Genomic DNA, 27,500 nt, shown 5'->3' with positions numbered 1-27,500 from the left:
GATTAAGTCCTGGAGTTGATTTGTTCGACGAAAAGTGGTGCTCCAGCATGGCCGCAGTCAAATGACTGAAACAAATAAAAGAATAGCCTGCAACCACTATATGTTTGCAAGTCCGAGTTTTTGCGATTCTTCAATCGAAAATTTACTAAATTCGAAATACTAGAAACTGTATATATCTTCTATATTTTACTTGGTTCAGTCAGTGGACTCCGGCCATGCTGGGGCACCGCTTTGAAAGATTTTTCTTGTACAAATCGTTCCCAATGTGCTTTTGTCGAACCACTAAGACCTGGTCACATCACAAACCAACAACGGTAGGTATGCCGTGAGCGGGTGGGGGGAGCATACACAAACACGTGTATGTATATGTGTATATGTATGTATGTATGATATATGTGTATACATAAATTAGAAGAAATAGCTAAAATTTTTTGGCTGCTATTTCTAAAAGTTCGGTGTGTGGTAAAGTAAATTTTTTTACTGAACCCTAATTATATAACATAAATATATATATATATATATATATATATATATTTAAGTAGGTGAATGAATTATCCTAGCATGGAGAATTCGTTTAACCTTATCTTTCCTGATGAGAAGATGGCATAATGCACCCTTTATTCCTTCGGAATTAAAAGTATGCCGTCTTCGAAACATGTGTCGAGAGTAAAGGAATTTTGTTAAAATCTTCGTTCGACTCCATTCTTTCTTTCATTATATATATATATATATATACTGTGGCATTCCGTCGGTTACGACGACAAGGGTTCCAGTTGGACCGATCAACGGAACAGCCTGCTCATGAAATTAACATGCAAGTGACTGAGCACTCCACAGACACGTGTACCCTTAACGTAGTTCTCGGTGAGATTCAGCGTGACACAAGGGTGTAACAAGACTGGCCCTTTGATATACAGGTACAGCAGAAACAGGGAGAAAGAAAGTGTGAGAGAAAGTTGTGGTGAAAGAGTACAGCAGGGTTTGCCAAACTCCCCTGCTGGAGCCTCGTTGAGCTTTAGATGTTTTTGCTCAATAAACACTTACAACGCCCGGTCTGGCAATCGAAACCGCGATCCTACGACGGCTAGTCCGTTGCCCTAACCACTGGGCCGTTGCGCCTCCACAATACACACACACACACACACACACACATACATACATACAAACGAGGGGCTTCCACAGTCCTCCTCTAGCGAATTCATTCATAAAGAATTGGTCGATCCAGGGCTACAGAAGACGACACTCGTTCAAGGTGCCACGCGGTAGGATTGAACCAAAAGCCACATGGCTGCAGAGCAAGCTTGTTAACCACATGCACATACACACACGTGTCTGTATGTGTGTGTGTGTGTGGGTGGGTGAGTTGGGTTAGGGCTGTCTCGTGGGAAGGGAAAAGTGTTTTTGGTTGTTGTTGTTTTTTTTTTATATATATTTTCTAATATTTTTGCGTTTCGAATAACGGAAATTACAATTTCGTAAAAAAACAAAGAGACAATATTTATTTCTTTATTTTATTTATTTATCTTTTTATTTTGACATTTCTGCTTTTGAAATCCGTTGCGTCTCCATTTTCATTCCCGTGGGGTACGACTATTTGTAATGTCTGCCTATACATACATACATACATATATATATATATACTGCGTACATCCACATACATACATATGCGTACGTACATGCATATACATACACATATATGCGTACATAGAATGGCTCTGTAGTAAGTAGCTTGCTAACGAACCACATGGTTCCGGATTCAGTCCCACTGCGTGGCACCTTGGGTAAGTGTCTTCTACTATAGCCTCGGGCCGACCAAAGCCTTGTGAGTGGATTTCATAGACGGAAACTGAAAGAAGCCCCTCATATATATGTATGTGTGTGTGTGTGTATCTGTATTTTTCCCCACCCCCCAACATCACTTGACAAACGATGCTGGTGTGTTTACGTCCCCGTTACTTAGCGGTTCGGCAAAAGAGAACGATAGAATAAGTACTAGGCTTACAAAGAACAAGTCCTGGGGTCGATTTGGTCGACTAAAGGTGGTGCTCTAGCATGGCCACAGTCAAATGACTTAAACAAGTAAAAGAGTAAAACGCACACACACACACACACACACATATACATACATGTATACATACATGTATACACATGTATATATACACGTACATACATATATGCATAAACACACATAAACATATACATTATATACATACAAATATATACATATATACAAATTACATTATATACGTAAATATAATTCCTTTTACTTGTTTCAGTCATTTGACTGCGGCCATGCTGGAACACCGCCTTTAGTCAAACAAATCTACCCCAGGACTTATTCTTTGCAAGCCTTTTACTTATTCTATCGGTTCTTTTGCTGAACCGCTAAGTAATGGGGGCGTAAACAAACCAACATCAGTTGTCAAGCGATGGTACACAACTATACACACACACACACACACACACACATACATACGACAGGCTTCTTTCTGTTTCCGTCTACCAAATCCACTCACAACGTTTTGGTCGGTCTGAGGCTATAGAACCCAAGGTGCCACGCAGTGGGACTGAACCCGGAACCATGTGGTTGGAAAACAAGCTTCTTACCACACAGCCATTAACATGAATGCATACACAAACATATACATATATGTGTGTATGTATGTACGTGTGTGTGTGGTTTTGTGAGCGTGCATTCGTATATAATATATTGCACGTATGTATATTCATACACATTCACTTTAAGAACCTTTTGCTTGGAATAGAAAATCAGAAGACGGAACCCCTTCATTTGACATTTTCCCTCCTGAACCCCCACCTCCACCTAACCCTCCTCCCCTGCCGCCACCACCACCACCACCGCCGCCGCACCAACCGCCGTCCTCCTTTCTATTCCCTCATTAAACATGTCTGCTAGTGTATGCGTACGTACGTACGTTGGCAGCACGCGTGCGTAAAAGCGTGGGACGGTTGTCAGACAGACAAAACTTTATTATTTTTTTTTCTTTCGTTCGTTTATTATTTATTAATATATATACACCACGGCATTCCCACCGCCGCCTCCTTCTTCTTCCCCCGCTGTCCCCTATTATTCCATCAACATTGCCAGACGGAGACTTAGCCTCGTTGTAGGCATTCTATCATTTCATCGATTAATGGTGAGCGATCGATAGTCCAAGAATGAATTCACGAAATAAGAAAAAAAAAAAAAAAAAAAAGAAAAAAAACCAACGACAACAACAACAAAGGCAGTCTGCAAGAAACACGTGAGCACGCACTTACACATATATTTACACGCGAGGCGCGTGCACATACCTCAACGCACGCGCAAGCACTTACCGAAAAACACACACACACATGTATATATATATATATATTATATATATTATATATATATATATATATATATATATATATATACATCACACACACACACGCGCACGCAGATACAAATATATTGATGATTTTAGGACTTATACGTTTCGATAATAATAACCGGTTGATAACGTTAAGTAAGAGTAGGATATAGCGATATTCAGTGTGTATTTGGGTTCCAGTAATTTTGATAATTATAACAGATTCAAATGGTCTGTGATAGTAATAGGCTGCTTCTGCTGTGTGTATAGCATGCATAAAAAGCAAACACGTGTGTGGATGTGTGTGTTTAACACACACACGTATGTATGTATACATGTATATGTATACTCAAACACATGTACGGATATAAACATACACATATGTGTATTATACATGTGTGTATATATATATAATATATATATACACACATACTAAATGCATATACATACACACACGCACATATATACACACGTTTGTATATGTATATATATTTACATACATATATATACATCTATAATATATATATATATACATATATAATATATATATATACATATATATATACGATAGTGCGTGTGCGTATGTATATGCATTTGGTATATATATATATATATATTTAAATATATATACATACATGTATAATACACACATATATGTGTTTGAGTATACATATATATACGCACACACATACATACAGAAACATATACGTGTGTGTGTGTGTGTGTATGTACATTGATACAAATACATAAATACACACACATCATGTGTAACACACGAACTAAATTCCAACAAATACATACATATATACACACACATCTCCTAAAGAGCAAAAATGTGGCAGATTTGCGGCATGACATATCAGCCAGCGTAGGGTAGGGCATTGTATGTATGCACGTTGATAGTTACGTACGTAGAAAGCGTCAGCCTAGCAAAGGGTTGGTGTGTCAACAGACACAAAAACGTGTTACCATTATATCACCAGAAATTATTACGAACTACGCGAAGATATCGAAAACGATATTCATGTCTTGTAGGTAACATAACACCGTGCACTATACGAGTGTGTATACGTGCGAGCGTATAGCTTGTATGTTTATTCTGAGCTTTGCGATGCAAGGCGCATGTTATCTTGTAAACTACAAATTATATTTAATGTAGCATGAGGTAAAATATGCAAATAAATATATGATAGAATTTAATGTTGGTTTCGGATTTTTGGTAGAAGACCAGTAATTTTGGGGAGGCGACGTGTAAAGTGGGTTACATCTACCCTGAAATGATAAAAAGCAAAGTAGTCGACCTTGGTGAAATTGAACTCGGTATAAAAGACGGGCGACATTGCCACGAAGCATTTTGACCGGCGAGCTGACTGAAAATTGATATTACTGATTTCAATTTTTGGCACAAGGCTAGCATTTTCAGCGGAGGGAATAGGTCGATGTAATCGACCTCATTGTGCTAAATGGGTACTTTATTTTATCAACCCCGAAAGGATGAAAAAGCAAAGACGACCTCGATGGAATATGAAACCAGAGCTTAAGGACGAACGAAATACCGTTAAGAATTTTAAAAAAGACGAGCTACGACGTTTCGTAAATGAACACGTCTACGTAAACAATGCGATTGAAGAGAGAAGAAAATAGGTGATGGGTGAACATTTCAAGAGTTATTGCTCTTTAATCAACACCACATCCAATCCATTAGCCGTCCACAAACACATCGCTTATATACCCACCAGGTTTTACTGGCGTAACACAATTGGATACACCACTTTATAAGCAGATTCTTGGCAACTGGTTACGTACATATTAATTGCTGGCAAGGGCACAGTATTTTATTTTGCAACCAAAATATGCTACCAAGTATAAAACCGGTTTACATAGATGTATTTTTGGTGTGTCTACACCGAGAAATTATCTCCGTGACAAAATACTGTGAATGGCTTTTAGACAGGGTTGGGCCATAAGTCAACCGACAGTAAATCATCTATTATATAAAATCCGTTCTGTCTGTCTGTCTGTGTGTCTTCTCGAGTCTCGGGCATCCTCCATCCGATTGCGCTCAAATTTGATATGTAGATACCGACGGTATCAGGGCGTGTATAAGTTTTGAAAAAATTGCAAAAATCGATTCCAGGTGAGAATGCGATCGATAAAGCCGTGGGAAATCGTTTTTCTTTGGAATAGAAAAAGTCTATCTTTATTTCTTCTTTTGCTGGTGTCTCAAATTTAGGTTAAATCAGTGTTTCTCAAAGGGGAGGCCTATGGGACGGTCGGACAAGTCGTTTTGAGAAAATTTGGTTTAAATGTTTGATAACTCAGCACCGTCCATTGGACGGGGGGGGGGGGCGTTTTGCTTGTAATTCCATAAATACAATCTGTAATTCTGTATTGAATCAATTGGAAAAATGTGTCGCCCAAGAAGGACATCATTTTGAACAATGTTCATGGTGTTTCGTATTTAGATGCTTTTTATTAAATTCATTCCGTTGTTAAACATAAATAAATCTTGGAATTAAATAGTTTTGATTTACTGTCAGGTAACTTTTGGTCAACTGTGTACAGGTTCGAATATGTCCCAAGAGTATTTGAATTTTTAATAACCTTGTATAGATGTATTTGTTTCCGAAACGTCCAAACTTGCAGTGTTATAAATTCTCTAGGAAATCTATAGAAATAAGCCTAAAAATGAAAAAATATGAATACGAGGAGATGTTAAAATGTTTCTAGCTTTAAGGGTAGCACGAAAGGCCATGTTGGAGGCACAACTTTTCGAGTTCTTTTACAAGGGTTTAGAAAAACTGAAGGACTTCTGCAATAAGTGTGTGAATCTGAGAGGGGAATATGTTGAATGAAAATAATAATTAACTGATCCTCCTGTATTTTCTTTTACCGAATACCAGCACTTTTCAACCAGTTCTATATTTACATTTGACGGATATCTATCCTCATCTTGTTTCTTGTTAACACAACGTTTCGGCTGATATACCCTCCAGCCTTCATCAGGTGTATTGGGGAAATTCCGAACCTGGGTTCTCATTCCTAAGGTATTTTTCGATGTTGTTGTTATTATTATTATTATTATCATTATTATTCAGGTCACCTTAAGGTGACAAGGCTGGCCCTATGAAATACAGGTACAACAGAAACAGGAAGAAAGAGAGCAAGTTGTGGTGAAAGAGTAGAGCAGGGTTCGCCACCACCCACTGCCGGAGCCTCGCGGAACTTTAGATGTTTTTGCTCAATAAACACTCACAACGACCGGTCCGGGAATCGAAACCGCGATCCTACGACCGAGAGTCCGCTGCCCTAACAACTGGACCATTGTGCCTCCACTATATCAAAATATAGGCAACGAATACGAATATTCATAGAACATATATTGTATATATTACGTATATTGTGTTACAAATGAAGAGGTTGCGTTCCAGCTAAGTCGAGACTAAATACTTCCCCCGAGGACAAAATAGAAGCATTTCCTGAACCAAAATTTTGTTTCATCTTTACACAGATTTATCAGCAAGCATTTGAGAAGCATATATAACACGAGAGCCTTCGTCTTATATAGTAATGCAGTTTGTAAGATATCCAACCCCAAGGGGTTTCATCTTCGTGAGCACAGAAGTACAAAAAGTAAATGCGGTCAGAGCATATAAGGCATTGAACATATTATATACATATACGCATGCATGCATACATACATATAGATACATGCATATGTATATATATATATATATATATAATATTATATACACACACACATTCATATATATATGTGCACACACAAATGCATATATAACTACATATACATATATAAAAATATATATACACATATATACATACATATGCGTACATTTATACATATATAGATATACATATATACATACATAAGTGCACATTTATACATATATAGATATACATATATACATACATATGCGCACATTTATACATATATATACATATATACATACATATGCGCATTTATACATATATATACATATATACATACATATGCGTACATTTATACATATATATACATATATACATACATATGCGTACATTTATACATATATATACACACATATATAAACATGCATATTTGCATATATATACCCCCCCACTCTTTCTCTCTCTCTATATATATATATACACACACATACATATACACTTCTCACACACATACATACATACATACATACATGTACCGGGGTTAAACTTCTCAGAGGAACGTGTTTAGGTCACTTACAATACAGATTTCATAAATAATGGAGCTGAATGCAAATATGTATGCATATTTGCTTATCTCCGTGTACATCTGTGCGTGAGTGTATATATATATATATATATATATATATATATGACTGAATGTACATGTAAATATGAACACAGCTAGTATATGAAAATAGCATGAGTAAAAAAAAAAAAACACCAACAATATACAATATTAATAATAGAAACAGATCAGAGAAAAAGAAAGGGGTTCGCAGATAGTAAAATACATTGTTATATTCTGGAGGAACAATAATAAGGCTTGCAAAAAAAAAAAAAAAATTTCCGCTGACCCAATTTTGGGTTTCGTCCAATATATGAGCATTATCTTTTGATTTCCACACGTCGAATGGTCGCCGGGAAAATTTACGAGGTTTTCTTTTTTTTTTTTTCTTTCCTGCCTATTTATAAATATGTTCCAATCAATATGAACAAATGTAGCTTGATATCTTTTTACCTATCTGGCAATTTTATATATATATATAATATTATATATATATATATATTTATATATATCGTCTCTTTGTTTTACGTTCTATATTTTTTATCTGCTTCAATTCTGCTTCGAATATGATGATGTCGTCTTACGTAGCGTGATGAAGTAGTTGGGTCGCTAATAAATAGTACATCTATTCATGATTGTTTGTTTGTTTGCTTGCTTGTAGGGCCCGTTCGTGTTTGATTTGTTTGTTTGTTTGTTTTGTATCTATCTGTATGTATGTGCGTTCGCTTTCTCTCCCATTTCTGCAGTTTTATTCTCGTGATATCTCTTCATCCGTTCATTTTTGTGGTACTAAAGCAATTATTATCTTCATCTTTTCGGAGTCGATACAATAAAATACCTATTTCTTTATTACCCACAAGGGGCTAAACACAGAGGGGACAAACAAGGACAGACATAGGTATTAAGCCGATTACATCGACCCCAGTGCGTAACTGGTACTTAATTTATCGACCCCGAAAGGGTGAAAGGCAAAGTCGACCTCGGCGGAATTTGAACTCACAACATAACGCAGACGAAATACCTATTTCTTTATTACCCACAAGGGCTGAACATAGAGGGGACAAACATGGACAGACATAGGTATTAAGTCGATTATATCGACCCAGTGCTTAACTGGTACTTAATTTATCGACCCCGAAAGGATGAAAGGCAAAGTCGACCTCGGCGGAATTTGAACTCACAACGTAACGGCAGACGAAATACCGCTAAGCATTTCGCCCGGCGTGCTAACGTGTCTGCCAGCTCGCCGCAATAAAATACCAGCTGAGTACTGGAGTTGGTGTTATCGACTTACTGCCTTGCCACAAAATTGCTGGCCTGGTTCTAAAAATAAAAATTACTACTACTACTACTACTACTACTACTACTACTACTATTATTATTATTATTGCGGGCAGAATCGTTACCTTACCGTACAAAATGGTTAGAGGCATTTCGCGTCTTTACGTTCTGAGTTCAAATTCCGCCAAGGTCGGTTTTACTTTTTAGTCTTTCGGGGTCAATGAAATAAGTATCAGTCGAGTCAATGTAATCGACAAGTCCTCCATCCATAAAATTTCACGCCTTGTTGTTAGTAGCAGTAGTAGAGTTTCTTGTCCTATTTGTATTACAATTCGTTGGCTTCAAAAATTGAATGATATTCTTTGAGCGAGTGCACGTGTCTGTATCGGAATTGCATAGGAACATTACAAAGATTTTATTTTAATTCTTTCATCTAGTTTAGAAGACAAAGAGAACACACACACACACACACACATATATATATATATATATATAGCTTTCCAAAACACTTCGAAAGTAATTTTTGTCCGACTTTCTTACTTTCGTGACTGAATGTCGACAAGTGTTAGAGGCAACGCAACCTCAAACAAAATCTTAGACAACAGCATCGAAAACGAACGAAAAGCGAACATGTATAGTTTGCATCAAGACACATGGAAACTAAATATAAAAAAAAGAAACGACATTCCTGTTAGTAATGAAAGCACTGAGAATAGTTTCAGCGACTCACCACCAAGCAACTGCATCATCAACAAAACATACGCAGCTCAGCAGGTATCACTTTTAATAAGGAAATTTAGGACATCGGCAAATCCATCACGAGAAAGAATTCTGGCAGTAGAGTGTTACAGAGGGTTCTACCACCTTGCCCGAGTAATTTGTTGGTGAGAGGGCAAGTATATTTTTGTGAGTTTTTCTTTATACCAACAAGATGTCTTGGTCGGTGTATGGAAGAATGTAGTTTCGATAGACCGAGGCACGGTATACAGTAATGCCTGGCTGGTCTTCGAGACCGATGGCAAGGCAAAACATCAGATAATGATAATGCGAGACAGACACATAAAGGCTTAGATAGCAGGGCATGAGCCAACAGAGGGATAATAGTCAGCAGAAAGGCAACGACATTAACTTCTGACCCGTCGTTATTTTCGTAACGCAATCTGAGCAGTTGATAAATGTAGAAATGGCGATAAATAGCATGTGATCGAGAGGGAGCAGCATGGATTTGCAAATCTTTATGACCCCTTGAAACCAAAGAGATACACTGGAGCTGTCAGTACGTTTGATTGCTATATAAGGAAAAGAATCTAATATTTCGGATATAGATCCTTAAACGGGAGGGTCCAGTAAATATCCAAAGAAAGGGGAAAAAATGAATGAAGGGATTAAAAAGCAGTGACTGAAGATGAACGTAGGCAGGGGTGTCACAAATTATGAGATATATATGTATATAGGGAGTAGAAGGTGGAAATATGCACCAGCGACTACACCTATAGCGAAAAGAAAATCTAAATGAATTTCTAATTACTTATCAATAAAGCCTAACATTTTGAAAACTACACAGCAATGCGTGTTCGTTTCCAGGTCAAGGCAGTATATGTTGCTGCTTGCCTATAATGCATCACTGATCAATAGAACCTATGGTCAAAGACCTTCCCATCATGAACATCCCGCTCTTCATTCGGCCATTGCGTATGTAGCACTGCTTTATTTAACGTGTAACTTTTCAAGACAGTAAGGTGTAATTTTACGGAAATTTGGCTGTTATTTTTAACAAGCCGACCTCCGCGTAGAAACATGTCCCTACCACCACATCGCCTTTACATTATATATTTTCAATGGAAGTGGATTGGCCGAATCGTTAGTGTGTCGGTGAAAAAATTGCCTGTGCTATTTATTTCAGTTCTTCACATCCTCATTTCAAATCCCGCTGAGACTAACTTTACCTTAGATCCATCCTTAAGTACCTGTTAGGTACTGCGATCGATATAATCGATTACCCCTCGCACCAAATTTATAGTCTTGTGTCTATACTAGAAACAATATACATATAAAACAGGTATACAACATTATTGCATACATACATTTTCATATCTGAATTTATTTGTATTGATAAATATCCGTACCCATAACTGTGTACCATGGCCTGATGAGACGAGGAAGCTTCTACGCGGTCATTGAAGTCGCTAGAAATAACAACCAAGTATTACTCTCAGGTAAGTGCTAGTCAATCAAATCTATAGCAGAAAATGGTCTCCACTATGATCCTTCCAAAGATTTTGTTCAGATATAATAAATCTAATATTGAAATTATTCAATGTGTTCCAATATTTTTTACGATGTTAGTGTGGAATTTAGTTGCTATTTCTAGCACATCAGGCAATCATACAGGTGCCTCAGTTAGACAGTGAAGGCATGAATTATATCCGTCCTCAGGCGGCGAGCTGGCAGAATCGTTAGCACGACGGACAAAGTGTTTAGCGGCATTCGTCTGTCTTTACGTTCCGAGTTCAAATTCCGCGGAAGCTGACTTTGTCCTTCACCCTTTAGAAGTCGGGGGCCCTGCAGTCGGCTTACTTTCCCCCTCCCGAAATTGCTGGCTTTGTGCTAAAATACGAATTTTAAAATTTTTTATTATTATTATCAATTATTATTATTATTATTATTATTATTATTATTATGATGGCGGTGAGCTGGCAGAATCGTTAGCACGTCTGGTGAAATGCATAGCAATATTTCGTTTGCCGCTACGTTCTGAGTTCCAATTCCGCCGAGGTCGACTTTGCCTTTCATCCTTTCGAGGTCGATGAAATAAGTTCAAGTTACATACTGGGGGTCGATGTAATCTACTATCCCCCTTCCCCACAAACTTTTCAAGACCTTATGAAATAATTTATTGTATCGTGTCCTTTAGGTTGGGTAACAGAATAGTTAGAAAAGTCGGACAAAACCCCCTGCGATATCTTTTCCCGCTCTTTACGTTTCGATTTCAAATCCCCTGAGATCAACATTGCCTTTCATTCTTCCAGGGTCCTTTATAATAAAGTGTCCGCACTAATATATTTTTCTTTACTGCCCACAAGGAGCTAAACATAGAGGGGACAGACGAAGGGATTGAGTCAATTATATCGCTCCCAGTGCGAAACTGGTACTTTATTTATCGACCCCGAAAGGATGAAAGGCAAAGTTGACCTCGGCGGAATTTGAACTCAGAACGTAACGACAGACGAAATACCGCTAAGCATTTCGCCCGGCGCGCTAACGTGTCTGCCAGCTCGCCGCCATCGTCCGCACTAATATAACTGACTAGTTCTCTCCTTACAAATTCCACAATTTGTATTTATTTAAAAATAAAAAAATATTTACTCTATTGTCTGCTTCGACAAGGCATTCAGCTTTATAGTTAAAACATGATACGAAGGGAAGAACCAGACTCTCTCTTTTTTATCCTCCCTCCATCTACAACACACGGCATCTCGGCTACAAACGATGTGCGTTGAAGCATATTAAATGTGTGAATTTGTGTGAGTTTGTGTGTGTATGAGTTAGTTCATATTCAGTCAATAACTTATCAGCTGTTTTTTGTAGCTGTTGTTGTTGTTGTTGTTGTTGCTGTTCCGCCCCGTTTCGAACTTATCTAGCAAACCTGTTATTTCCAGCACGTCGAGTATAAATTATAAATGATACAAGGTTGTTTTTTGTTGTTAAGTTTCCAGGTCACTGAATATAACACCGCCCGGCTGTTTTCTGTTCGTTTTTTTTTTTGTTTTTTGTTTTCCAGACAGTGTATCCAAGACTACATCACTGCAAGGTCCCCTTCTTTCCTTTCCTCCCATCATCATCATGATCATCATCATCATCGTCGTCGTCGTCATCATTATTATTAAGGCAGCGAAAGGCGGCGAGCTGGCAGAAACGTTAGCACGCCGGACGAAATGCGTAGACGTATTTCGTCTGCCGTTACGTCCTGAGTTCAAATTCCGCCGAAGTCGACTTTGCCTTTCGTCCTTTCGAGGTCGATAAATTAAGTACCAGTTACGCACTGGGGTCGATGTAATAGACTTAATCCTTTTGTCTGTCCTTGTTTGTCCCCTCTATGTTTAGCCCCTTGTGGGTAATAAAGAAATAAGAAACGTTAGCAAGCCGTGCGAAATGCTTCTGAGTTCAAATTCCGCCAAGGTCAACTTTGCCTTTCATCCTTTCGAGGTCGATAAATTAAGTACCAGTTGCGTACTGGGGTCGATGTAATCGACTAGTCCTCTCCCCACAAATTTCAGGCCTTATGCCTATAGTAGAAAAGATTACAAAGGCAACAAGCTGGCAGAATTATTAATACGCCGTGCAAAATACTTAGCGGTATTTCGTCCATCTTCACGCCCAGAATTCAAATTCCGCCGAAGTCGCCTTTGCTTTTCATCGTTTCAGGGTCGATAAATTAAATACCAGTTGCGCACTGGGGTCGACGTAAATCCACTTAGCCCCGCCATGCCCGAAATTGTTGTCCGTGACCAAATTTTGAAACCATTATTAATTAAGGCGGCGAGTTGGTAGAATCATTAGCATTCCGGGCAAACTGCTTCACGGCATTTCACCCGTCCTTACGCCCGTCTGAGCTCAAATGCCGCCGAGATCGCCTTTGCCTTTAATACTTTCGGGGTCGATAAATAAAATACTAGTCAAGCATTGAGGTCGGCGTAATTGATTATCCTCCGCCCACAAAATTACAGGTCTTGCTCCTCATAGCAGAAGGGATTATTATGATTTATAAAAGGCGGTGGTGAGCCGACAGAATCGTTACCGCACCGGACGAAATACTTAACGGAATTTGAACTCAGGACGTAAAGACGAACGAAATGATGCAAAAAGCATTCATTTTACCCGGTGCAGTAACCATTCTGCCAGATCGCCGTCTCCACCGAATTGGTAATAGATACTAAGATCTTACCGTTGAGCGCTATAAGGCTTGGAGACTTTTGCAAAATGTCCAAGGATGTTATCCCTTCATCTTCAGTTCTAAGCCACATAAAGAAAGCTTGGGTTCTAAAGCTACGACAAAGAACAAATCCCCTAGGTAGAAACTTTGGTGGAGTGGATGTTAACAATAACCGGTGTTGGTTGTTTTACGCTGGAGTAAATTTACGGTTCAGCAAAAAAAACACAAAAACGGTAGGACAAGGTCTAGGCTTAAAAATAAATACAATTACCAAGGTTGATCTGGTCGACTAAAAATCTTTAAAAAGGCGATGCTCCAGTATGGCCGGAGATCTGTGACAGATAAAGATAAAAGATGTGTGTGTGTGTTAGAAAAGTGTAATATCAATCTTAAAGAGGAGCGTAATGACAGGATTCGTCAAAAGTAACAGACCTAAATAAAAGGTATTGAAGAACGGGTTCATCAGAGCGTCAATACAAGTACAATATCGATTTTCCGAACCCTTTGCGGATAACGGATTTTTTCGAACCAGGAGAAGATCAACTTGGTGAACACACTTTTCATTAAACAAATATTAAATTTACTTAGATAATTAAATAAAATACTTGTAAATTAGTGTAATTTAAGGTGGATTAAAAGAGGGTTCGGTATATCAAAGACGGCAAAGGTGTTCTTGTAGCTGTTTTCATAGTTCTGTTTTCATAGTTCCGTTCTCTCAGAGCTGACCTGGGGCTAAATTAAGATAACAACAACAATAAAAACAAGATCCGTGTGATGTTTATATCGTGTTCCTACTCACGTACCGGAGTCTATACCGAATGACTTCTTCACTCCTTTATCATTTCCGTCGGCTATTGACGAAGTGTTGTTGTTATGACCAGAATTCTCAACATTCCCCACTCCTCATATTAATCAAAACATTGACAGCAATAAAACAAATTTTCATGGATTTACCATAATTATCACCATTGTTTTTGGTACACATCCTTGTCAACTTTCACAGAATCTGGATTCTGAAGCCTCCTCACGTCTCTTATCACCATAATCCCAGAGGAGTCGTCCCTAAACACTGATAGTGAAAATTGAGTTGACGGATACGATGTGAATACCTATCCAATTGATGACGAGTAACGAACGGACAGAAATTTTAAAAGCTTGACTCTTGTGAAGTACTGAGAGTGGTCATTACAATGATTCTGTACAAATTTCACTTGTATGTTCAGTATAAAGTATCTATCAAGAATACACCGATTGTATGTAATTCTCTGGGGAAGAGAGTTCCGGCTATCGAACGAACAAAGAAACATTTGTTCCAGAGTCGTCATAATATAATGGTCAATATTGTTACCACTGTTAAGGTGTCGAGCTGGCAGAAACGTTAGCACGCCGGGCGAAATGCGTAGCCGTATTTCGTCTGCCGTTACATTCTGAGTTCAAATTCCACCGAGATCCTTTCGGGGTCGATTAAATAAGTACCAGTTATATGCTGGGGTCGATATAATCGACTTAATCTGTTTGTCTGTCCTTGTTTGTCCTCTCTGTGTTTAGCCCCTTGTGGGTAGTAAATAAATAGGTATTTCGTCTGCCGCTACCTTCTGAGTTCAAATTCCACCGAGGTCGACTTTGCCTTTCATCCTTTCGAGGTCAATAAATTAAGTACCAGTTGCATACTGGGGGTCAATCTAATCGACTGACCCTTTCCACCCAAATGTCGGGCCTTCTGCCTAGAGTAGAAAAGAATACTGTTACCACTATTAAGGTGGCGAGCTGGAAGAAACGTTAGCACGCCAGGCGCAATGCTTAGCGGTGATTCGTTCATTTGCGTGAACCGAGTTCAAATTCCGCTGGGATCGACTTTGCTTTTCATTGTTTCAGAGTCGATAAAATAAGTACCCAGTTGAGCAATGGGGTCAATGTAATCGACTTGGCCCCTTCCCCCAAATTACTGGCCTGGTGCCAAAATTTGAAACTAATATATTGTTTACCACTATCATCATCATCATCATCATCTTCTATAGACGTAGGAACGGCTGTGTGGTAATAAGCTTGCTTCCCAACCACATGGTTCCGCGTTCAGTTCCACTGCGTGGCAACTTCGGCAAGTGTCTTGGCAAGCGGTTCGGTAAAATGTACGAGGCTTTAAAAAAAGTATTGGGGTCAATTCATGCGACGAAAACGCTTCAAGGCGGTGCCCCAGCATGGCCGCAGTCTACATGACTGAAACAAGTAAAAAAAAAAAATATATATAAATGATATATCATTAGTATAGTGCATACACAGTATACGTACGTAACGTGTATAAATATACGTACGTTCGTTTATTCGCGTGTGATACGAAGACGTGTTCTCTCTCACACTCACGTGTGCATATATTTATATCCACACGTCTAAAGGCGGCGAGCTGGCAGACACGTTAGCGCGCCGGGCGAAATGCTTAGCGGTATTTCGTCTGTCGTTACGTTCTGAGTTCAAATTCCGCCGATGTCGACTTTGCCTTTCATCCTTTCGGGGTCGATAAATAAAAGTACCAGTTTCGCACTGGGGTCGATGTAATTTGTCTGTCCTTGTTTGTCCTCTCTATGTTTAGCCCCTTGTGGCCAATAAAGAAATATATATCCACACGTCTCCCTCTCTCTCTCTCATATATATATATATATATATATATATATATATATATATATATATATATATATACGTGTGTGTGTGTGTGTGTGTGTTTATGTGAGTGTTGTTAATGTTTGTCTTTTATGATTTATATTTCGTCTTTGGATTTGGTTTGCAAGATTCTTTATGTGAGTTCGTGTGTTGAAGCATATTCTGTTTTGTCTGCGGAGAGTCATTTTCATTTTGTGCCTTATGATTTAACATACTCACCGGTAAAATTTCCGCTTATTTCTTAATTTTTATTTACCTAAAGTTTTCGTTGAGTCTTGCAACCTTTTCATATGTACATGCATGCATAGGCACACACACACACACACACGACATACATGCGCACAAACAAACAAAAAGGAACGCAGTGTAAATAACGGACAGAGTCAAGACTATTGACAAGGTTGCAAGACGCAACGAAAATTTTAGGAAAATGAAAATTAAGAAATAAGTGGAAATTTTACCGGTGAGTGTGTTGAATTATAAAGAACAAAAAGAAAATGATTCTCCCCAGACGCAAAATAATTTTATGATTTATTTTTAGTAACAAAAAAATTACGTTAATCTGAAGGGTTATTCTACACATTTGTAGAGTACAAATTTATTCTTAGACAAGAATTTTGTCGACAGTGAGTTCGAAGTTTCGGTTTGTTAAGTCATCTTTGGCATGTTGACGATGGCTTAACTGGTAGAAATTCAACAATATTCTTGCTTAAGAATAAATATGTGTGTGTGTGCGTGCATGCATATATATATATATATACATGTAATAAATTTGTGTGTAAATTAGGGTTTGTGAAAACACATGTATATAAATAATTACGTGCACGCATGTACTATTTCGGGATAATAAAACCATTTATAAACATATGAATTGCACACAAGGCACACACACGTAAAGCCCGCGACGCCGTTGACAGAGGATACGGCTTCAACTCTTAACGTAGATACGCCATTAACTGTGAAATTCATTGACACTTAACGTTTAAATATGTTTGACCTTCATTTTCCACTTAAAGATACAACCATCATCTTCATCCTTCTCACCTAGCTGAACTTCTTTCAACAAATTACATTTACGTGTGTGTGTGTGTGTGTGTGTGTGTATAGATCGTTAGCTCCTACACGCATTTTTTTCTCTCCTTGTTTTTTTCTGTGTATCTTTCTGTCAAAGAGCGTAGGCTCGAAACGTAAAAGACTTGTTCTACTTCTATTCCTGAGCACCATACTAATACATTTGTTTGTTTGTACTCCACCTGCCTTCGTCTTTTGTTTATTTTCGTAAACCTTCCCGTTATATATATATATATATATATATATATATATATATATATATATATATATATATATATATTCATATTCATATACAACACACAAATTTCTACACATGAACCCGGAGTTTCTACCCTTGATAGGTCGCTTCAACCGTGTTTATGGCGTGAATTTGCTACCCAGGTTTCGGTTAAACCAATTTTCCATGCTGACGATAAACATAGGATAAATTCATTCACCTACTTATATATATATATATATATATATATATATATATATATGTGTGTGTGTTTAATGCCCGAAATGAGGAGTAGATAGACAGCCGACAACTGATGAAGGGTCCTTTCTCTGTGTTTACTTGTCCCGTTTTCCATTTTTTCATCCCTCGTTGTTTACATATTTCATGTTGTTTGCACTGTTGGTGACGTCCTGTACCTATGTACCCTTATGCACACACACATGTTTTTATACTTTTACTTGTTTCAGTCACTTGACTGCGGCCATGCTGGATCACTGCCTTGAAGTGTTTTAAGTCGAAGAAATCGACCCCCGAATTTATTCTTTATAGGCGTAGTACTTATTCTATCGGTCTCTTTTGCCGAAACGCTAAGTTTAACGTTTGTTTATTTTTAAACATATCTTAATTTCTACACCTGAAATTTGTGTGAAGCGGGGATAAATGCGACAGGCTTCTTTCAGTTTCCGTCGACCAGATCCACACACAAGGCTTTCGTCGGCTAGGGGCTACAGCAGAAAACACCTGCTCAAGGTGTCACATTGTGGGACTGAACCCGGGACTATGCGATTGGAGTGCAAACTTCTTACATAGCCACTGCCGCACCTGTGTGTGTGTGACACACACATTAACCAACACCATCAACATAAAAACAGCTGATACACTAGCATATACTGGCCCATAGCAACAGAGAAGTGTGCGTGCGCGTGTGTACATACAACAACTATTTATATAAGCATGCGTGAATACAAAGAAATTAAGTCGATTACATCGACCCCAGTGCGTAACTGGTACTTAATTTATCGGCCCTGAAAGGATGAAAGGCAAAGTCGACCTCAGCGGAATTTGAACTCAGAACGTAACGGCCGACAAAATACCTATTTCTTTACTGCTCACAAGGGGCTACACACAAAGGGGACAAACGGATTAAATCGATTACATCGACCCCAGTGTGTAACTGGGACTTATTTAATCAACCCCGAAAGGATGAAAGGCAAATTTGAACTCAGAACGTAGCGGCTGGCGAAATACCGCTAAGTATTTCACCCGGTGTGCTAACGATTCTGCCAGCTCGTCGCCTTTGTGTACACTGTACTATGATGAAAACTTTAAGATGCCATATTTGTAAATACACACGCAGGAGAAGCCGCTTATTGTTATCACAGCGATGAAGCCTTTTCTTTTTAAATAACCGGAATTTGGGAATAACATGAAACAAATAAAGAATTTGGAACTCAGTATTTTAGACAACAAGTAACATTATCCGAGGCGATAATAATAAGCGGCTTCTACATTATTTCATTATAACAATATACTCATGAATACTCAAGCAAAGACCTCATCAGTCACCATTTATACACATATCCATACATATACATTCACACATTCGTATATGCACAAATACATAATTCGAACGTATAATATATTCGTTTTTACTCAAGGTATAAGGCCCGAAATTTTGGAGGAGGGGACCAGTCAATTAGATCGACCCCAGGACGTAACTGGTACTTAATTTATCGACCTCGAAAGGATGAAAGATAATATCGACCTCGGCGGAATTTGAACTCAGAACGTAAAGACAGACGAAATGCCGCTAAGCATTTTTCATCCGGCGTGCTAACGTTTCTGCCAGCTCGCCGCCTTTCATGTTGGAAACAAATTCGCGTTTTTAGCGAAAATCTATAGATATAAATCACACATGCACACCAAACTGTTGTCGCAGAGATAGAAATCAATTTGCTAGTTTTGTGCATTCAAGCGTTGCAAGAAAAAAAAAACCCCAGACTGTGACAAGACAAACCGTTGTAAAAGTAACTATATACTCCCTACGTATACCAAGGTGACTATTATTAACAGTAATAAGAATACATATTTCGTAAATATAAAGAGAATATTTCGTTGTACAAAGTATATAACAAAGGGCCTCATTGAAGAAAAACAAATCAATTTTGGAGCGATTAAATATGTATTATCAACGAGACATGTAAATAATAAAACAAATTATGCGTATAAATATGCATGTATGGTTGGAAAATATTTATAGTTAGTTAGTCACGCTTGAGAAACCAGCCGGAAAATCCCAATGACTGTTGCTTATGATAAGACCTTATGGAGGGATGTGCGTTAGGACTCTATCTAACCCGACAACCCTCCCAGGAATAGGAGGCGGAGAAGATGGACGAATCGATGGAATATGTATGTACTTGTTAATAATAAACGTAAGGAGATGGGAGTTTAATACACAGAGTTAATGATTCTTTCAAATTTTAGGAGAAAGTTAACAATTTTTATGAGGAATTAATATAGATCCCAGGACTTAGCTGGTAGTTTATGTTATCGACCCCCGAAGGGATGAAAAACGAAGCCGACCTAGGCGGTATTTTGTATTCAGAACGTAGAGAATCGGAGGAAATGCCATGAAGCATTTTCTGCTAGTTCGCCCGCCTTAAGTAGAATAAATATAAGACAGGAAGTGGTGGGTTTCCTCCGAGCTTCGCGTTGCCACATTTCAAAACATTCAATTTCTTTCTCCGTTCATGTAGATATTAAAATGTATACATGCAAAGAAGCTTGATATACATCCATGTGTCTCTCTGCTTTTATGATGATTTGTAATAAAATAATAATAATAATAATAATAATTTAGCATTAAAGTGAAGAATTTCTCAATATTTATTTGTAGAGTATACAGAAGGAGGACTTCGGAAGTTTCGCTCAACTAATATTCGTCTCACTTTATATAAATATATATATATATGTATATAGACACACACACGAAGCTATGCTGAAAAGTTTCTTTAAGGGAGTGGTGAAAGGCCTGGTTGGAGGCTCAACCTTCCGAATTATTTTCTGGACTTAGAAAAACTGAAGGACTGCTGCAGGACTGCTGCAATAAGTGTGTGAATCTGAGAGGGAAATATGTTGAATAAAATTATAAATAACCGATCCTACTGTATTTTCTGTTACCCAAAACCAGGAACTTTTCCACACCCCTCGTATGTAGGTATGTATGTATGTTGTACATTTTAGATCTTGCCGTCTTCACAAAAGAGTACGCGACAAAATAACAGTTCCTGATAGACCCCAGGGGACAGGGTTTGTCACATATGGAACGTCAGTTTTCATGATTTTAATCCTTCAGAGTTGACCGAACCAATCTTTTTTACTTGCGGTCAACGTGAGTCATCACCTAGAGCGGTTTGGTCGAAAAAACTCGACTCCAACTCCTGTGCATATATTTTTGAAGTCCGTTTTATCGGGGATGTAAACAAACCAGCATTGGTGGCGGGGAACAAGCACAAAAACCAGACTCCAGTACATATAATTTTGAAGTCCGATTTATCGGGGATGTAAACAAACCAGCATTGGTGACGGGGTACAATCACAAAAAAAAAAAAAACAGAGTTTCTGTCTACGTAATTCACTCGCAAGGAATTAATCGGCCCAGGACTATAGTTAAAAAAAAAATTTTAAAACACTTGCGGGAGATTGAACCCAAAATCACTTGGTTGCAGAGTGAGCTTTATAGCCACACAGTCATTCTTGCGCCTGTAACAACAAGCGCCGTGTGATGTTTATATATGTTGCTATGAATGTTGCGCGAATCCTTACCAAACCTCAGCAGCAGCAGCAGCAGCTATCGTATATGTACAAGAAGTTTGCTTCAAAACGGCATGTTTCCCAGTGTGTAATTACGACGTGGTTACCTTAGCGGGGCAAGCGTTGCCCTTCTATCATAGTCTCCGGTTGTCCAATATTTTGTGAGAAAACTGTGTGTGTTTATGTTTAAGTTATAAACCCCAACCCTTTAGGATCCTTAATTTAGCGGTTTGATAAAAAAAAAAAAAATAATAATAATTCGATAAACTAAATTAGCAGAAGGAATTACAGAGGGGGATCTTTTCTAAAAGAAGGACAGATTTTTCTAGTTAAGTAAACAATATCCACAGAAGGTGTTTATTAGAGAATAAACCAGTAAAAGCAATGCTCCAGCATAGCCGCGGAAATCAATGACAGAAATCAGAACAAGAATAAAGGAATAAGAGAATGTTGGTGTGTTAGAATATATGAATTGAGAAATTGCTATCATCTAAATTGAAAGGAGAGAAATGTAGTTACTTTAGTAACCGGTTCCTTTTTATCAGCGGAAAGAAAATGCGTTCACATTATATATATATATATATATATATATATGTATGTATGTATAATCCTCGTATATATGGAAATTATGAAAATGAAAATTAAAAAAAAAAAATAAATAAAACACTTGCATGATATTAAGGCAGGAATTGAACTTACGTTGTTAGAATTCGTATACCGAAAGCTGTTTATGTTGAACAAAAGCCGGCTGACAATCCGCAGCCTCTCCTGACAGTAGCGTAATATGAATGATGAAGCTTGTTGTTTAATAGACATATACGTATGAGTGTGTGTATGAGTGTGTGTGTGTGTGTGTGTGTGTAATCTGTTGCTTCCGTAAATACATTCCGTAGAAGTGTATGTGTGCGTGTGTATACTGACATCGCTCACACATACGCGAACAAGCAAGAGAGAACCTCTACGTGGTCGCTTGGCATGTTAAAATTAACAGTCAAACTTCACCTCAGTTCACACTTAACGCTTATGAAAAACAAAAATCAATGCAGTGCCTTAGATGTACAAAATCAAACCCTACGATTATGGGAAACAAAGATACATAAAATCAAAGCGGTACCCCTAGATAATGCGGACCTGGGTGGACCCCCTTTCACATAGGAAGAATAGGCGACAGGGTCACGGTAGGAATGTATATGATTATTGTTATTTAGCCCCCCAGCTCAGTAGAAAGAGATCTGCTAGACATGGACAGAGATGGGGGTTAAAGAACGATAAAGTATACATACGAACACAGCAGACACACTGAAGATACGCGTAAGCCTCCGACACACACTAACAAATAACAAGAGCCAGCGATGAAGCCTATAAATAGTCACTCAAATTGCTAGAAGTAATAGCCAAATATTCCTCAAATCCCCCTTCCACTAGAATCAAAATATGCTATCCCTAAAATATGTGAAATGGTCTCACGGCTTGAACACCTTGGTTTATATACTCTACGCAGTCCGAGTCGTGTTTGATGTAAACAACTCGGATAAGCGCTCACACACACACACGTATTCATACATACGGACACAGTTTCTTAAAGTAGATACACACATTCACAATACTTTTAAATCTTAAGGCGGCGAACTAGTAGAAATAGAATCGTTAGTGCGCTGAGCAAAACACTTACCGGAGTTTCTGCTAATTTTACGATCTGAGTTCAAATTCCGGTGAGGTCGACTTTTGTCTTTCCTCCTTTCGGGATCGATAAAATAAATACCCTTTGAACACTGGGATTGATCTAATCGATTAATCACTTCCTTCAAAATTGCTAGCCTTGTATCAAAATTTGAGATCGATATTTTAAAAACTTTTATTATACACACTTGTAAGTTGGTGAGCTGGTTGGATCTTTGGCGCGTCGAACAAAATGCTTAGCAGCATTTCTTCCGAATATTTTACGTTCTGAGTTCAAATCCTGCTGATGTCATCTTTACTCTTCATCTGTACAGGATCGATAAAATAAAATACCAGTGAAGTACTTAAAACTGCCCCCTTAAAATTACGGTCTTTGAATCCTGCAACAAGGCCGGTGTCTCGTTCAGACAAATGTTGTGATCTCGCTCACTTGTACGTCAAGGAAACCGGGTAAGCGGCCTTTATAAGACCTAAGGTTAGAGAGAAAAATCTGACACTCCGTCGGTTACGACGACGAGGGTCCCGGTTGATCCGACCAACGGAACTGCCTCCTCGTGAAATTAACGTGCAAGTGACAGCGCGTTCCACAGACACGCGTGCCCTCAATGTAGTTCTGAAGGTGATTCAGCGTGACACAGATTATGACAAGGCTGGGTCTTTGAAAAACATCTACTTCTTGTTTTTGCCAGCTGAACGAACTGGAGTAACGTGAAATAAAGTGACTTACTCAAGGATACAACGCGCCGCCGGAAATCGAACTCCCGACCTTACAATCGTGAGCCGTATACCCTAATCACTAAGCCACGTGCCTTCAAAATAAACTGAAAAATACACACTTGCAAACATACATCGTTCGTAACAAATACATACTAAAGCGTTCTGAGTTCAAATTCCGCCGAGGTGGTCTTTACCTTACACCCTGGAGGTCGATAGATTAAGTACCAGTTGCGTACCGGGGTAGATCTAATCGACTGGCCCCTCCTCCAAAATTTCGGTCCTTGTGCCCAGAGTAGAAAAGAAAAAAAAAAATACATACTAAAGTGAATCTGCCGATTAGGTTTCGATTCTCGGTTGACAGTTACATTTTACGAAATCGTTTTTGTTTTTCATACTTCCAATGATTGTCCTCTGTAAATTTTTTTATGTAAATGTGCGCAAAAATTTGCCCATTTTGTCTTCCTGTGTGCAAAGTAGACTTATATACATGCGAATGGACCCTCATCAATTGAGAAGAAAAAATCTTTTTCTTATTGTGCGCGCATTCCGCCTTGTGCGTTTGTTGTAAGACATGTACGCAACGAACGCACTCACGCCCAGTTGAAGGAGAACATTTACTTCTAGGGTCGACAAAATAAAGTGTTAATGAATCATTGAGAGTGATGTAGGAAGTGGAAACTCATTATGGAGCGAGCAGACAGCAGGAAAATTTTTTAGAGGAAAATCACCCATCAAACGTTTCGGCCAGTTAGTTCCTGGCAATGTAAGAGAGCGGGGCCCTCCTACGAGATGACTCTTATATGCTCTCCTGCTCGTTTCGAAATACTACCATTAGTGGGGATTGAACCTGAAGCCTTCGGGTGATTTTATTTCCCCCAAATCTGGTATATTCTGCTCGACTGCGAAAACCACCGAAAGAACTCGCACGGTGGATCTGTTTAAATCTGGGTTCTCTATTTGGCAGCTTGCAGTATTGTTAATCGATTCAATTGAGTATACCTCCCCACAATTTTATGAAGGTTTGTGCGCTTATGAACAACCAAAGAATGCAGAGGGAGGGAGGGGGAAGGGGATCTTACCATCTGGGAAATTTGATGAAGATGTGGATGAAAATGGGAAACGTGGTCAGCGCTAGTAGAGCAAGGTACGACAGCGGGGAGAGGGTATTTACTCTTAGTGGTCAGAGTAATTCCAGTTCTGTGGGGCTTTAGCTAACGTCATTCTCATCACTCATCATCAACCACAGGACATTACTATCTCAGTCCCAACACTCATAAGGCTTGTTGTTTTTTTATTCTTTTACCTTGTTTTAGTCATGTGACTGCGGCCTTGCCGGAGCACCGCCTTAAAGGGTTTTTTTTTTGTTTTGTTTTAGTCGAAGAAATCGACCCCAGGACTTATTATTTGTAAGCCTAGTACTTATTCTATCGGTCTCTTTTGCCGAACCGATAAGTTACAGGGACAAAAACACACCAACATCGGTTGTCAAGCGACGCGACGGTGGGGGTGAGCAGGACAATTACAGATACACACACACACACACACACACACACACACCACACACACACAAACACACACAGACACACACATGAATATATCCATATATTGAGAAACAGGAGAGAATCAGAATTTTGGATAATATTGGTTTTGATTTTTTGTCTTGGCGAATTCGTAAACTAACGAAAGCGCTAATAAAGGATTATCCAAAACTCTGACTGCCTACTTTTTCTCAATATACAATATCTGTACACCACTTCAAACACTCTATACATACATGTATGCCAGAAGGTTTGCAAATCCAACGGAGGCCTCAAAAGACATGTTAAGATCCACAAAGAGCAGAACTTATCTGCAGGTCTTCGTGGTCCAAATCAGAGGTGCAATCTATGTGGGTGTCTTTTCAAAACATTGGTGTTAAAAAACCACATCAGACTCCATGTACAGTAGGTACATGAGGTGGTCAAACTCTGTATAAGGAGTAGACAACCACCAGATATATATATACATACACATACGAGGGGCTTCTTTTAGTATCTGTGTACCAAATCCACTCACAAGGCTTTGGTCAGCCCGAGGCTATAGCTGAAGACACTTGTCCAAGGTTCCACGCAGTGGGACTGAACCTGCAACCATGCGGTTGAGAAGCAAGCGTCTTACCACACAGCGACGCCTCCCGGTTTCTATGACGTACAAACGACCGAGACTGAATAGGAGGCCTGTACGTCGCAAGGTTGTTTATTCTGGCATTCCCAGTACGTCGCAGGGTTGTTTATTCTGGCATTCCCAGAATCCAGAATGATACCCTTTAGTGAACATATTGAGAAATGCGCAAAACAATTGCTACCACAATTTATAATCTTTCCATTCTATCAATATGCCGTTGGAACACCAACACAAGTTAGATTAAATAAGGAAACCTTCATTGAAAAATATAAAAGCCAAAACTTAACCACTTCTAACATTTTTAAATAAGGAAACTCACCTCATTGAATATAAAATATAAAGCAAAATCTAACAACTTGTAACATTCTATTCCTTCTAAACCAATTCATGTTTAATTAATCAAGCCTAGTCATTCCCAACATGTTTGATTATCTCCCTTATACCGGAAAAAATCCCTGATTCCCTTCCCCTGCCTGGAACTCCATATTTCACAACATAGCGAAGACATGACACGATATAGGTAAAGAAATTTGAGAAATTTGAAAAGAAAGTACGAAACCGGTTATTTCTTCAAAATCTACGTTTTTATATGCAAAATTTTCTAACATTTTTCTAACATAACGATTTAAATATATTCTTTAACCATATAACACAAACCTTCTGTAGTCTTTTTACTCTTTTTTGTCATATACATACATACATACATACATACATATAAACTTATTTGTTATTGTTTTTATTTAGTTCCAAGTCAGCTCTGATCGAGCGGATCAAAAGCGTTTTAGTAGCGATCCTTCAGACGTACTAGAAAATCTTTAATATATATATATATATTATATATATATATACACACACACACACTTTTTTAAAAGACAGTTAACAAATGAACGCGTTTATCTTTCGATTGATTCACCGCCCCAGAAGAATGAATAATTGCTCTATCTTAGATAAATCCTTGCAGGAAAATATAGGACCTTTTATTCGTCTTGTTTCCGAACGAAAGATCGTAATGATTTCATTTCAATACTAACATTAATTTTCATTGATTATTTTAAACCAACTTTCAAACATGCATTTAATTCCATCATTCCATTTTCATATGTGCACTCTGGAAGAATGCCTTACAATTTTCATTTTGTTGCGTATTTTCTTTGTGAATAGATGTGCGTGGAGTAGTGACCAATGGCGGCTCGTGTATAGGCACTGCGGAACGGCAGCAGCCCCTATTTCCACTCGATATTATCGATAGCATTCAATATAATGAATCCTTTTTTCCTCAATTCTTTCGTTATACTTGTACACTATATAATCCTCAAGCTTATTTTATGATTTCGGGGG

The 27,500-nt window shown here is 38.4% G+C and overlaps 1 protein-coding gene across 1 annotated transcript in view; it reads right to left on the bottom strand.

Moving 5' to 3' along the window:
- Positions 1-22,419, bottom strand: part of LOC115214964 (semaphorin-2A) — a 488,260-nt gene extending 465,841 nt beyond the window's left edge. The window contains exon 1 of the mRNA XM_029784060.2: positions 22,302-22,419. The gene's annotated coding sequence lies outside the window, so the exon portion shown is untranslated. The remainder of the gene's footprint in view (positions 1-22,301) is intronic.
- Positions 22,420-27,500: the final 5,081 nt, after the last annotated feature.

The sequence above is a fragment of the Octopus sinensis genome, linkage group LG8 (assembly GCF_006345805.1).
Source record: "Octopus sinensis linkage group LG8, ASM634580v1, whole genome shotgun sequence".
NCBI classification, from domain to species: domain Eukaryota; kingdom Metazoa; phylum Mollusca; class Cephalopoda; order Octopoda; family Octopodidae; genus Octopus; species Octopus sinensis.
Note: the sequence above shows the minus strand (reverse complement) of the source record. Positions and strands in the feature narration are given on the sequence as shown.